This window comes from Heteronotia binoei, chromosome 17 (genome assembly GCF_032191835.1).
Source record: "Heteronotia binoei isolate CCM8104 ecotype False Entrance Well chromosome 17, APGP_CSIRO_Hbin_v1, whole genome shotgun sequence".
Classification (NCBI taxonomy): Eukaryota; Metazoa; Chordata; class Lepidosauria; order Squamata; family Gekkonidae; genus Heteronotia; species Heteronotia binoei.
The window spans coordinates 16,266,724-16,282,234 of record NC_083239.1 but is presented as its reverse complement, the minus strand read 5'-3'; positions in this window follow the sequence as shown (position 1 = coordinate 16,282,234).

Genomic DNA, 15,511 nt, shown 5'->3' with positions numbered 1-15,511 from the left:
CCATGTTGCTCCAGGATTCTTAACACAATTAAGGTAATGAGATAACGCCATCGTCAAGTCAAATTACATTCCCCCTCCCCTCTTCTCCTTTTGCAAAAGGCTGTTGACAAAGTAGGAACCTGATTTGTTATTGAATTATTTTACCACAAAGGAGTTCATTAAGTTAGAGTATCCAATAAAAACTCTCATCTGTCAATCAGCAGGGTAGATGAAAAAGCACTTAGAGGAAAAATGCTGCTCTTTTTTTTCAAGATCCCTTCTGTGATCACATGATTTTATGGCAAGAAGTCATATGATTTTAAGGTCTTCCACAAGTAAGGTGAACATAAAATAAGTTGAATGGCAGACAAATACCCATATTTTTCTACATGTTCAGTGAGGCAATCAACAAATGCAAGCCAATTCATATTTTAACTCAGCAATACTAACATTAATACTTTAAAAACAACACAAAATCTTTCTTGAACAGACCCAGTTTCAAGATGCTTTGCTTTAAGGGTATATATCTCAATATGCCTCTGACTTGTATGCCTAATGAGAAGCAAAAAATGTACAGCATCTGGGAGACAGGTTAAGACCTTGTTTGCTTTTTAAAAAAATGTGTCTCTGCATTTCTTTTTATGGAGCTCTTGTGATATTTTATCTTGAGTGTTTTTAACATTGGAGTTATTTATTGGGGCTTTTTAAAAAAGATATAGCATTACCCTGAGTGCTGTGAGCTGCCCAGAGGGGCCATTGGGTTGTAAATGTAATGCAAGGAATTAATAAATACACTTAAGAAACAAATATTCAAAGCAATATTTCACCGCACCCCTTTTGCGAAGTGTGCTGAGGAAAACCATCAGTAAAAGTATTTGTGAAATACAGTAGATTGCATTTCTTATCTGGCAGTTACCTTGAGGCCAGGAGTGAATCAGTGCACTGCCTTTCCCTAATGCTTGCTGTTGCATTTCTTCCCCTCCCGAGCAGGGCGTTTTTTGAGGAGAAACACACAGGAATACAGTTGTGGCTGGGCTGGTGTCAGGGAGTACGGCTAAATATGCAAATGAGTTCATGCTGGGTTTTTTCTGCAAAAAAGCCCTGCTACTGAGTATGCCTTCTCCTGAACTTTAGAGTTGGTGTCACATCCTATGCTGTGATAACACCCCTCTTAACCTCTGGGTGGCTAAATCTGTGGGGGGAATGTGTGACGAGAGCCTTTTGTCAAGGGGCTCTGCTCTTGCCTTGCAGAGGGGCAGCAGCTCAGTAGTAAAGGGATCAGGTAGCAGGAGATATGGAAGATCTCTGCCTGACATTGTGGAGAACTATTACCAGTCAGAGCAGTTAATGTTGACCTTGGAAGACCAACTTTCTGACTCGGGATAAAGCAGCTTCAGGTAGTCATAAGAACATAAGAGAAGCCATGTTGGATCAGGCCAATGGCCCATCCAGTCCAACACTCTGTGTCACACAGTGGCCAAAAAAATTATATACACACACTCATATATACACACTGTGGCTAATAGCCACTGATGGACCTCTGCTCCATATTTTTATCTAACCTCCTCTTGAAGCTGGCTATGCTTGTAGCCGCCACCACCTCCTGTGGCAGTGAATTCCACATGTTAATCACCCTTTGGGTGAAGAAGTACTTCCTTCTATCCATTTTAACCTGACTGCTCAGCAATTTCATCTAATGCCCACGAGTTCTTGTATTGTGAGAAAGGGAGAAAAGGACTTCTTTCTCTACTTTCTCCATCCCATGCATTATCTTGTAAACCTCTATCATGACACCCCGCAGTCGACGTTTCTCCAAGCTAAAGAGCCCCAAACGTTTTAACCTTTCTTCATAGGGAAAGTGTTCCAACCCTTTAATCATTCTAGTTGCCCTTTTCTGGACTTTTTCCAATTCTATAATATCCTTTTTGAGGTGTGGTGACCAGAATTGCACACAGTATTCCAAATGAGACCACCATCGATTTATACAGGGGCATTATGATACTGGCTGATTGGTTTTCAGTTCCCTTCCTAATAATTCCCAGCATAGCGTTGGCCTTTTTTATTGCAATCACACACTGTCTTGACATTTTCAGTGAGTTATCTACCACGACCCCAAGATCTCTCTCTTGGTCAGTCTCTGCCAGTTCACACCCCATCAACTTGTATTTGCAGCTGGGATTCTTGGCCCCAATGTGCATTACTTTGTACTTGGCCACATTGAACCTCATCTGCCACGTTGACGCCCACTCACCCAGCCTCAACAGATCCCTGTGGAGTGCCTCACAATCCTCTCTGGTTCTCACCACCCTGAACAATTTAGTGTCATCTGCAAACTTGGCCACTTCACTGCTCACTTCCAACTTCAAATCATTTATGAACAAGTTAAAGAGCATGGGACCCAGTACTGAGCCCTGCGGCACCCCACTGCTTACCGTCCTCCAGTGCGAAGACTGCCCATTTATACTCACTCTCTGCTTCCTATTAATTAGCCAGTTTTTGATCCACAAGAGGACCTGTCCTTTTACTCCAAGACACTCAAGCATTCTAAAGAACCTTTGATGAGGAATTTTATCAAAAGCTTTCTGGAAGTCAAGGTAAACAACATCTATTGAGTCTCCTTTGTCCACATGTTTGTTCATCCCCTCAAAGAACTGTAACAGGTTAGTGAGGCAAGATCTTCCCTTACAGAACCCATGCTGAGTCTTCCTCAATAACCCGTGTTCATCAATGTGCCTACTCATTCTGTCCTTGATAATGGTTTCTACCAACTTTCCCGGTATTGAAGTCAGACTGACTGGCCTGTAATTTCCCGGGTCTCCTCTGGAACCCTTTTTAAAGATGGGGATGACATTTGCCACCTTCCAGTCCTTAGGAACGGAGGCAGATTTCAACGAAAGATTACATTTTTGTCAGAAGATCCACCAGTTCAACTTTGAGTTCTTTCAGAACTCTCAGATGTATGCCATCCGGACCCGGTGACTTATTAGTTTTTAATTCGTCTATCAGTTGTAGGACCTCCTCTCTTGTCACCTCAATCTGACTCAGGTCTTTCAACACCCCTTCCAAAATTAGTGGTTCTGGAGCGGGCAAACACTTTTCGTCTTCCACAGTGAAGACTGAGGGGGAAAATGCATTCAGCTTCTCAGCCATTTCCCTATCCTCCTTCAGTAATCCTTTTACCCCTTGGTCATCCAAGGGCCCCACTGCCTCCCTGGCTGGTTTCCTGCTTCTAATATATTTGAAGAAATTTTTATTGTTGGTCTTTATGTTTTTTGCAATATGCTCCTCATAGTCCCTTTTTGCCTGCCTGATCACAGTCTTGCATTTGATTTGCCACAGCCTGTGTTCCCTTTTATTAATCTCACTTGGACTAGCTTTCCACCGCTTAAAGGAGTCCTTCTTACCTTTTACAGCTTCCATTACTTTGTTTGTTAACCATGCAGGCCTTTTCTTATACCTGTTTGTGCCTTTCCTAACTTGTGGTATATATTTTATCTGAGCTTCTAGGATTGTAGTTTTAAATAGCCTCCAAGCTTCACCAAGGGTTTGGACTGTATTTACCTTTCCTTTCACTTTCCTCTTCACATGCCTCATCTCAGAAAATTTACCCCTTTTAAATTTACCCCTTGTTTGTGCTGGTCTTTTGTGGCAACTCTCTGTTTATACAAATGGTGAAATCAATAATGTTATGGTCTTTCACATATCTCACCAAGTCTTGGGCATTACTTAGGACCAAATCCAGGATCACCCCACCCCTGGTAGGTTCTGAGACCATCTCCTCCATAGCACAGTCATTGAGAGCATCAAGAAACTCAATCTCTTTCTCTTGACCAGAACACATATTGACCCAATCAATCTACGGGTAGTTAAAATCACCTATTACGATACAGTTTTTATGTTTAGCCACTATCTTTAATCCTTCCATCATATTATAATCATCCTCTATCTTTTGATTTGGTGGGCGATAACAAACTCCCATAGTTAAATTTCCTTTTGGGCCCTCTATTACTTTGCACTTGGCCACATGAAACAAGTTAGACAGAGATGGCAGAGTGGAAGGGGTGGTCATCAGAGGCTGAGACCCTCGGGAGTCCCCGTAGAGGGTCACGAGGCCAACATGTTGCAGAGGCTGTTTGCTGTTCATCCTGTAGTCACTCACAAGCTAGAAGCTAGGACCCCTTCCCAGTCCTGAAGGCCAAAATGATTCTTCTTTTCTTCAGACACCCCTAATTTACAAAGGAGGTGGTTTCTTTGGTTGTTTTGATCCTGCAGGGTTTTTTTTTTTGTAGAAACAGCCCAGCAGGAACTTATTTGCATATTAGGTCACATACCCTGATGCCAAGCCAGCCAAAACTGCATTCCTATAGGTTCCTGCTAAAAAATAAAAAAGCCCTGGATCCTGCTCGGTTTGGGATTACGGTTCTAGGGTTCCTCATTACATTTCAAGCCTTGGCCATTTCACCTTCCTGTCCAAATCCCAAAGCCAAACATTCTGCTAGGGCTACCGGACTTCCTATGGTGGGAGGCTTCCTGATGGCAGCAGTCCTTGCCCACTACTTTTCCAAGTGGGGCTAGGATAATTTTTCTTTTAAAAATGTGGAGTTGTGTGCACCACTTTGTCACTTCTAGAAAGACAGGAAGTGATGTACAGTAGCTCTAGCAATGGTCTGAAACTTTGTGGTAAAACCACACAATTTCCAGCAATTCCTATAGGTACCCTATGTAGCCAATATCGTGTACTGAATAAGAACAGGAGACTCTAATCTGGAGCACTCAGTTGATTCCCCACTCCTTCACATGAAACCTGCTTGGGCCAGTCACAGTTCTCTTACAACTCTCTCAGCCTCATCTACCTCACAAGGTGCCTATTGTGGGAAGAAGAAAGGAAGGAGATTGTAAGCCACTTTGAGTCTCCTTAAGATAGAGAAAAGCGGGGTATAAAAATGTTCCTTCTTCTACCATAAACTTCTGGTTTTTCCTCAAAAGTGATGTAGTAGTGCAAAGGACATCATGGCCCCCTATCCCTGTCCCAAACCTCTTTCTGGTTGCCTGGCAACCCTATGTTCTTCTGTATTAACTGTATTTACGTGTTCTCACACAGCCACCTGGGAGATATAGTTCAATCAGATTAGTTTTGATCACAATGAATGCCACCAACTTCAAAAGCAGAACATATATTCTGAAGAGGTTGATAGCCCTGCATCATGCATAATGCAAGCAAGGCAGTAAATGGTGAGTGGGCTTCATCAATAGCTATCTGGCCAGCTTTGTTTTGAATGCCTCAAATGTTCAGTTGCTCAAAGTGATTGTGAAAATTGTGTGAAGTGTTCGACTTGACACAAATCAGGCATTTGTTTACTTTATTTATGGTCTGCCTTCCTCATGGAGACTCAAGGTGGATTACAAACCATGGAAAAACCATCGAAAAAAACTTGTATAAACTATGACATACCATAAACAATATAAAAACTTGATTACAAAAATTAGGAAGCAATGCAGTAAAACCAAGAAAATACATTCAATAAGCAGTGCAATAAACGACAGCCCTATTCCCTTTATAAAAGCTCCTTGTGAACATTGAGAAGAAATTGAGGAGCAGGAGAAAAATGGCCAGAAAATGGCTTCTACATTGACTTTCTAGGAATTTCCCTGTGTCTGTATGGTCTTTACCATAGAACAGGGGTGGACAAACCTGCTTAACGTAAGAGCCACATAGAATAAATGTCAGATGTTTGAGAGCCACAAGCCCCGGCATCTCCAACTAAAAAAGGGTCCAGGCAAATAGGTGTGGAAAACCTCAGCTGGAGACCTTGGAAAGCCGCTGCCAGTCTGAGTAGACAATACCGACTTTGATGTACTGAAGGTTCATATGTGCATATATACAAGACGGACGGACGGACGGAAGGAAGGAAGGAAGGAAGGAAGGAAGGAAGGAAGGAAGGAAGGAAGGCAAGCAGGCAGACAAATAGATGGGAGAGGGAGGAGGAAGAGAGAGGAGGAAAGAAAGCAACTTTAACTTCAAATGCATTCTCCAAGCTGCTGACTGGTTCAGCTTGGAGAAGTGATTTAAAGAGACAAATGCCATCTCCAAGTTGGCCAATGGGGTGGTGGGGGCTTTGAGAGCCTCATAATGTGTGTGAAAGAGTCACATGTGGCTCCTGAACCACAGTTCGGCCACCCCTGCCATGGAGCTTAAGGAAAATTCCTAGAGTGTCACCTAGAAGTGCTATCTTCCTCATACTCCATCCTCCCTAGGCACCACCCTCAAAATCTCCCAGCATTCGCCAAATCTCTGCTGGCAACCTTAATTTGAAAGGATGTGTTTTTGTGAAGCTCTTGCCACCCCTGATCTAGAGCCTGTCTTTCTCTGCTTCAGCAGGGCAAGCTTCCCCTTATGTGGGCTGAGAAGGGAGGGCCAGATGGCAACTGGGCAATACAGGCCAATGGAAAGGATATTATTGGGAGAAAATGAAAGCCAGCGGCTACCTCATGGAACTGAAGAGTGATATCAATGTTCATTGTACAGACTTAACAGATTCTCTGCTGGTAATTTCTGTAAAGTAGCTATGGGGCGCCCTGGTTAGTACATGGAAGGGAGACTACTAAGGAAGTCCAGGATTGCTATGCAGAGGAAGGATTCGGCGAATCACATTTGTTTATCTCTTGTCTTGAAAAAAATGACAGGTTGCCATAACATGGCTGCAACCTGACAGCATTTCCCACCACCTATGGGGAGCATTGCCATGTGCCTTGGAAAGCTAAATGTGAATCTTAAGGTTGCTGACATGGTTTTAGACACCTTGTCCGTATCCATCATTCTTCTTTTCCAGCACACAGGCTTCCAGATTCCTCCCCCACCCCCCACACACTGAAGGTGTACGGTTCCCATATTTGTGGTTTTTGCAACGGCATCATTTAACCCTGCAAGGGCAAGCCAGCTGTTCTAGCAATTATCTAGCAACGTTCCTAGACAATCCATTCCACTTTGGCTAACACACGGTGGAGAAAGGAGGGGGTGGGCTTGATTGAACTCGCTATTAATCAGCCAAGAGGCTTATTATTCCTGTGATGTCACAAGATGCCACGGCTGAAACCTGAGCCGTTCATTAAATTACTGCGACGCCAGGAAAAATAGATAGCTTTAATAAGCCATTTCTGCCTATCTGGTAAATTTCTTTACATAAAGTGGAAAGGGTAGAATTGGGGAGGGGGAGGTAACATGCTGCATAAAAATTGCATTTTAGAAGAAAAGTTAGAACAGATGAGGCAGAGTCTAATAGCTGGAGTCTGTCCTCCAGCTCCCTCCCTCCTCCTTTTGAATCTCATTTACTACTACATATGATTTAAAGTGAAATTTAGAGAAATTTCCAATTTTTCCAAGTATAGAGCAGCCCAGACTGGGGTCAAAGGAGCTTTTGTCTTAAAGGAGTGACATCCAGAGTTTCTAACTTCTCACTCTGATATGTTGGCCAATCAACCTCTGTGCCTTTATCACAGTGCCACTCACAACATGGTATTTGTGGGTGCCATGGCACCTTCCAACACCTTTTCTGGTGCCTGACATGTTTTTATAAAGTGGGCAGGGACAGATGGGGCTTTTGCCCATTAGAAAAGCTTCTAATTGGTCACTGAAGATTTGAGGGGCTGGGCAGATTTTTAAAAACATTGCTTCAGCAGCAGCTGTCACCACAGCGGTATCGCCCGGCAATCAGGAACATTAGTTGAGCTGTTAATCCATTCATGGGGCAGATGGGTTGCTTGCGAGCCAAGGGTGACACAGGGTGTGTACGTGAGCCTTCCACTATGAAGGAATGAAGTCCAGTCTGGCAGGAAGATGGCTACGAGTGGTGTTAGCCCTTGGTTCATGGAAAACAGGCTAGAAACTGCTTGCCTGTACAGTTCATGGTGGTGTGGCTTCTGCCACTGCAGTGGCCAAGACTGGGCACACGAGCAGCTGGCAGCTCATTTGTAGAATGCTGCTGCAAAGCTGAGGCTTATAGTATCCACATAAGCCTTAGAAACTGTAAGCAAAGTCCACTTCTTAGAGCAGATGTGTGAGAGTCAAAACTCCAGGCACCCTGGCAACCATACTGGTGATCACGATGTCCATATGTATGAGAAGTAGGGGGCTTTTTCCTCACAAGTAGGTGGTGGGAAGGACCACTGCTTGAGAACCTTGAGTAGAGAAGAGTGACCTTGATGGACTGTTCTGATTCAGTGTCAGGCAGCTTCTTGTGTGTTTACTACCCTCAATTTCCCAAGCCACGAACGATCTCTCATTCTTACCACTCTTCCAAGGCTGAATGAAGCTCCCTTCTTTATGCATTGCTAAATCAGACACTAAGTTTCTTGCTGCACATTCTTTCTGACTCGTGGAGGCACTTTGCAGATTAACCTCTTAACACTTGATTGTGCCGTGATAGACACAGGTAATGAGCACATTGTACTGTTAGCAGGCCTCAGGGACTGAAACGCAGTACATGCCAAGGAGGTATTTATCAATCTGTGTGTGTAATTGCTCTTCTTGGGGAGGGGGGAGAGGGGCTGTCAACGGTTCTGAGTGGCTAAATCCATCTTTCTGATGGAAGCAAAGGAGAGAATCTGTCATTAGGGAAGAGCAAAGGGTGCTCTGGAATGGCACCTGATGCGTTGATATGGAAATCTAATACCATTTGCATATTCACCTTTTCTTTTCTAAAATGAACATGCCTGTGAGTTAATCTTTCCAGGGCACTTATGCAAAGAGGCCTCATCAGAAATTAAGTGTCTTATTGAATTGGTGGTCAACACTCACCTCCTCAGCACTGTGGGGGTGGTGTGGTGGTGGTATGGAAGTATCTAGTGGAGATAAGCCAGGAGCAGATCTCAAAGTACTGGATTCAGATCAGGAAGTCAAACCAGCATTTGTTTCAGTTTGGCTCACAATGACTCAAAGAGAATGGATTCTGATCCAGTTCAATCTCCCCCACTCTATAATAAATGGTATTTCAGCATCTAAATCAGGAAACAGAAAGTTTTAGATCTCTCTCTCTCTTTCTCTCTGTGTGTGATAGAGAGACGGAGAGACAGAGAAGTGTGGAGGAAATATCTAAATAAAAAATTGCCCTTTGGATTTTGAGCAACATGATGCAATAACCTGCCAGTTTAAAAGTTTTGGTGGGGAACTGGGTATTCAACAGCCCCCTCCAATGTGATTAATAAAGAATTCTAGATTCCATTTTACTTTCACAACAATCCTTAGAAGCAGGTTGGTTTGTGATTGAATGACTGGCATAAAAATCACCCAGTATACTTCATGACTCCTACCATGTGATAGTTGGATAGAAATTGTAACATTAGCTCAAGGTCATGTAAGATCATTCTATTGGCTGCATCTTGCAGCTGGAAATGACCTGCTTATATGGCAGGTTTGCTTTTTAAGTTTCTGGATTTGCTTTTTAAGTTTCTGGATTCATTCATAGCAACTAGAAATAAAATGATTTCCAATAATTACAATCAGTGATAACAGATTTTGTATACAGAAAATCACTGGACTAAAACTCTCCAAGTCAGATACTAAACAAAGGCTGTGTGTGTCAGGTTTATTTGAAACATACCTAAGAGGTTTTCTTGTTGTTGTTTTCCATTGTTGCTAGGCATACCACAGTCTTACAAAATTGTGGATTGAATTCCAAATGAGTCCAATTTTGGTACTTAGAATCTGGTGGCCAAGTCACCTGCAGTGAGTCAAAATTGCTGAAAGGCAACCAGGCAGGGTGGTTTCACAAACTCTCCCCCTGCAGTAACTCTCAATGGACTGACAGCCAAATAAATTCAAATGAGTTTTGGAAAACTATGGACTATTATCTTTTGTGAGCTTGTTGGCAAGCCTGATTTACAGCACACTGTTCAAAGATGGCTTCTCGTTTTGGAAGGAGGCAGGGTGTCTTGACTCAAAATAGCAGACCTGTAGGGAAGTATTTGCATTGGAGGGAGCTCAGAGGAGGGTGGGAGAGATTGCCGACCCCTTGATTTGATTAGAAATTGTTGCAATTTGATATCCTCCATTCCATCAATGCCTCCAAACCATCCATCAATGTCACCTACAGATAGGAGTCCGAAGGCAATCATTCCGACCCATCAGCGTTCTCTTAGAATGGAAGAGATGAACTCCAATGATTTGCTGTCAAGGTCTTGGCAATCTCTGTGACTGGAGAGAAGTGGCATGGATTGATAAGCATGAAAGACCCCTCCCCCCTCCCCATGTGGTTGGCTGGGAGATGGGATCGTGGCCACTTAGGACTTTAGTATATTTGTTTGCTGTTGGTGACTTCAGCCAAATCTTTCAGAAGCAGGAAGAACTGGAGGAAAGAAGGGGAAAGGGTTTGCAAAAAAACGGGCAAAGCCAGAGGACTTGAACTCATGGGTCAGGACTTGGAGTTAAGACCCCTTAGGAGGGTTGCAGTATGCTTGACATTGGCTGAGGCAGAGCTTTAAACCCTAGGTTGAGGAGTTCCACCCCCAGGACTGCAAGTCCATATACAGGCGCTTTTAAATTTTTTGCTGCCTTTTACGAGGATCTAGTGCGCATGAATACCATGGATGCTATGTCTTGCATGCACACTGAGAGGAGCAGCCAGTGAGCCACATAGATGTTTCAGAGGTTTGCTGTTTTTCAGAGCTGGTGTAAGGTAGAGTCTAAGACTGCAGCCAAACATTTTTAGACAGGGCACTATCATTATGCTGTCAGAGTCACTTGCAGTTGGACCATCTATTCCACAAAGGAAAATCTAGGCGAAGTTCTATCTTTCTCTCCTTGTCGGTAGTAGAAAGCCTGCTGCACTTTACTGAACTTTTAAGAAGGATGAGGGTAAAACAACCTGCCCAGCCGCCTCAGCTGGGCTAACAAATCAACAAACAGGCAGTTGAAAAAGAAGCTCCCTGTTTGTGACTGGTGGGTTTTTGAGCATTTTATGTTGTGTAGGATGGCAGTGGGGATGGGAAGTCACTGTGAGGATATAATGTCCCTCTCCAGAGGATTTCAGCCTTATATAAGGGCAGGGTGTTTTTTTTTAAGCAGGAATGCACGGGAATGCAGTTCCAGCTGGCTTGGCATCAGGGTGTGTGGCCTAATATGCAAAGGAGTTCCTGCTGTTTTTTTTCCCTACAGAAAAAGCCCTGCTTTATAGGCATGATCCAGCTAACGGTGAGCTCTTTTAAGCCCCTTTGATTTCAACAAGAGCGATTTGATCACATAGTTGATTTTCTTATCGAAATCAGATTCAGGTTGGTAGCTGCGTTGGTCTGAAGCAGCAGAACAAAGCCTGAGTTCAGTAGCACCAACATTTACAAACTCTTGGATTGTGTTGCACATCTTAGCAATATACTTTTTAAAAGCATTATTTTCACATTTTCCAAACTGCTATGGGGTTATGGGATTAGGAGTAGACTGATTTGTTGCTGTAGCTAGCCATTCAGAGTCAGTCATGGGTCCTGTACCTCTCCTGGGGGAGGATTTTAATCCCTGTGGATCTGCCTGTTTATTTCACTGAGTCACTCAGTATCTGCTACTGCTGTGGTATTGCTATCTTGATTCCACCGTCACTCCTAAATATGCACTATGTGTCATTTTCATTCTAATCTGTTTATTCCTCTCATTCACAACTGAAGGGAGGTGATTAGAGAACAGTGCTGAGGAGCACACTCCAAATGAAAGGCGCTTAGTTTAGGATTGCCTGGTGCCTCAGTATTATACTTTGTAATAAAGTTAATCAGTGGCAGCCAGTATGTCTTTATCAGTGACTTCAGATGCAAGGATCCTTTATTAAAATAGTGGACGTGTTTAACTCTTGTCCAGTGATTACACTGGCAGGATTCAGTCTTGGGGCCAAAAGCTGGAGCTTGTGTCCAGAAAGACTGTGGAAGCTGATCTTAGGAGGATGAAATCCCAGACAACTAAACCAGGACCAAGAGTGTCAGCTAAAGGCTGATGAACTCTTTTGCTTCACTCTGCAAGTAAGAAGGAAAGTGGAGAGAGGCTGGGCAGGTAGAAGGGAATGGAAGAATCTGGCAGGTGGAGACTGGGGAAGAAAAAACAGCCTGGATGTCTATCATCCTGAGCGATGGAGTTCTATCATGCCAAGTGGACCAACAGGGATACAACCAAATTTTTTGACAAGTTTGATTCAATTCAAAAGTTCAGTTTTCTTTGATGGATTTCAGGGCCTTTTTTGTAGCAGGGATTTCTTTACATATTTGGCCACACACCCCTTATGGAGCCAATCCTCCAAGAGCTTACAGGGTTCTTAATACAGGGCCTAAGCTCCAGGAGGATTGGCTACATCAGGGGTGTGTGGCCTACTATGCAAAGGAGTTCCTGCTATGAAACACTGGGGACAAAACTGTGGGTATCAATGAAATTAGATAGAAGTATTACTGTGGAAATTGATGCCCATTTTTGCATCAATTGCATTAAAATGCCAATAAAGAAAGAAACAGAAAATTGGAAATGGGCTAAAAAAGAAAAGCTGTATGAAATTGTCTTCCCAGCCATGCATGGAAATGAAATGAGACTAAGAAATACATAATTCTACATTCCTAATTGTCTAGGAAATTCAGAGCCAGTCCATAGACTGCTACCAACAGACAGAGAAGCATACCCTTCTACAATCTGCAGAGGAAAGAATTCAAGATAATCAGGGAGCCCACAGCCGAGAATCTGAAGTTCATGCAGAGGCAATCTCTTGAGGAAGTGAGCCACTCTGCACAGTAGCTATTAAAACCACAGCAGAGTATTTTAAACTGGGGTGAAACAGCTAATCAGTTGAGAAAGGGAGCTAAAGATCAGAGCAAGTCAATCTATCGCACAGAGGACACAAAAACCATGCAGGCGTTCACACATGCAGATATAGTTTTTCTCCTTCTCTGTGATCTTCTGAGTGGCTTGTTCTGTTGGGTGCTTCTGATAGGAAGTTGTGTTTGCATTCTGGTGCCTGCCCTTGGCACTTTGCGGTGCTGAACTGGGTGGAAGGCTTGGTGGCAGGACTAGCAAGGGACCCTGTGTTGCCCACCACCCCATCCGTGTGGAGCAATTATATGCCCCCAAGATCTCATGTGAATCAGAATGATGATTTGAACCATGGTCAGGGTTTCTAATGGTCTGCAGAAAAACATGTGCCTTCCAACAACCAGCTGTCAAGACCATTCTTACCACAATGTTATCTTTTACTAACTGTAATAAAAGGAAATAATTTTTTAAACCTGAAGAATTAAATGGACTGCCTCCATTACTTGCAATATTCAATTTCAATTACGAACATATGATTTTTTTTCCTTTTAAGCCGTAGAAAACCTGTTTAGTTTTGCTAGAACAAACTAACACATCCACCCCTCTGGACTTCTAAACTTTTAAAAAGTTTGCACTTTTGGGGGGTATTTTTGTCATTTCAAACACACTGGTCAAGGGAGGCAACGGGGAATGGAAAGTCAAAGGGAAATAGCATTGATACCTGCTCTCTTTTAACAGGGCCTCTGTGGTTACAACTTCCCTAGCAACTTCATCTGCAGATGGTAACAGGTGTTAGTTTGCTTCCTTCAAGCTGCACCTGTTGATTTCTGCACATCACATGGCTCTTAAAGACACAGGAGCAGAGTAGATTGCTTTTCTGGTCAGGTGGCAACCCTAAAGGGAAGCTAATGGACACTACTACAATCTCTGTACTTCCCCTCCCTTATACTTTCTCAAATCTTCTTCCTCAAACAAAACGAGGACGCTCAGAGTGCAAAAGCCCAGCCTGTTTCCAGAAACTGGCTCTTGCTTTGTGGTTCCCTTTCCTAAGTGATCTATAGGAAGAAGGGATGTTATTAATGCTCTGCAGTATATTTTGTGTCTTGCGCTACCCATACGTGCTTCAATGTCACTTTGACACAGACACAGATACCAACCGTTTTTATTGTCTGATTTTACGAATGGCTCTATTAACTCTGGTAGCCGGGGTCTATAAATAGCACTCCCCTATGAGTGAGCTATTCCCCCCCCCCTCCCTGGTCTGTTACCATGGCAGGCCTTCCTCTTGAGAGGTTGTCAGTTATCAGCTCATGGAGCAAGAATCTGATTGAGAAGAGCTATAAACCTGTTTGGCATCAAGGGCTCGGACCTTCTTTTATCTCCCCTTCCCCTTTGAGTAACCCTTTTCAAATGTGACAGTAGGGTTGCCTGAAAGATAGGGTTGTTTGAAACAGGGAATGCATTGCCTCAAAAAAAAGAGAGAGAGAGAGAAGGGGGACATACATTGCTCTGCTCCTACACATTTAAAGGCTTTCTGATTGGCAGAAACCAACAGGTGAAGCTTTATGGGGTTAAACAAATGCAAGAACCAGTTTGGTGTAGTGGTGAAGTATGCGGACTCTTATCTGGGAGAACTGGGTTTGATTCCCCACTCCTCCACTTGCACCTGCTAGCATGGCCTTGGGTCAGCCATAGCTCTGGCAGAGGTTGTCCTTGAAAGGGCAGCTGCTGTGAGAGCCCTCTCCAGCCCCACCCACCTCACAGGGTGTCTGTTGTGGGGGAGGAAGGTAAAGGAGATTGTGAGCCGCTCTGAGACTCTTGAGTGGAGGGTGGAATATAAATCCAATGTTGTCTTCTTCTTCTTCAAATGTGTGTGGATAAAAGGGCTGTAGAATGTCCACCATGAGCCTGTAAACAAAAGATTTTTGCAACTTCAACATGGAAACAGGAAGTGTGGCTTGCTCATGTGTTCCTGATGCAAGAAATATGCGCAGTTCTAGCTCCATATTGTAGATTTAACCCAGTTTCCAGCTCATTACGCCTCCCATTTACCTGCCCAGGGAGAAGAATTATCCCAACCCAACCCCAGGTTCCTACCCCTGGAAGAACTGAAGAGAAAAAAAATTACCTCCACATAGTGATGCTGTAGAAATTTCTCTGTGGTAGTCCCTGATCTTTGTGAGTCTGTGGGCGCCTTTCAAATTGTGACACAGGGCAATGTGGGCAAGCATGAAAGGGTTGCCATGGGAGGCAGAGTCACCACAACCACACGCACACACAGAGACACACTCACACAGACACACACACACAAAGCACAAGGGCATGTGACAGAGGAGTCACTAAAATAAACATGGAGAAAGAGGAATGGGACAGAATAAAACCAAAACTTTTAGAGCAGATGCTGTAAAAACAAGAACTGACCAGTATGGCCAATCAGATCTCCAGTGGCCAATCAGAAGCCCTGGTGGGCAGGATCCCCACCTTGCTCCACCCACTTTTGGAAGACATTTGGTAGACACAAGGAAAGGTGTTGTTGCACACCATGGCACCCATGGGCACCACAATGGGACTCTCCTGCCATAGATACTAGGCAGGGGTTGGAGCCTAGAGCTTCACCCAGAAGTGCTATCATACGCTCTCCACATTCCACCCTCCCCAAGCACTGCCCTCTAGTGAGAGCCAGTTTGGTGTAGTGGTTAAGTGTGCGGTCTCTTATCTGGGAGAACCAGGTTTGATTCCCCACTCCTCCACTTGCACCTGCTGGAA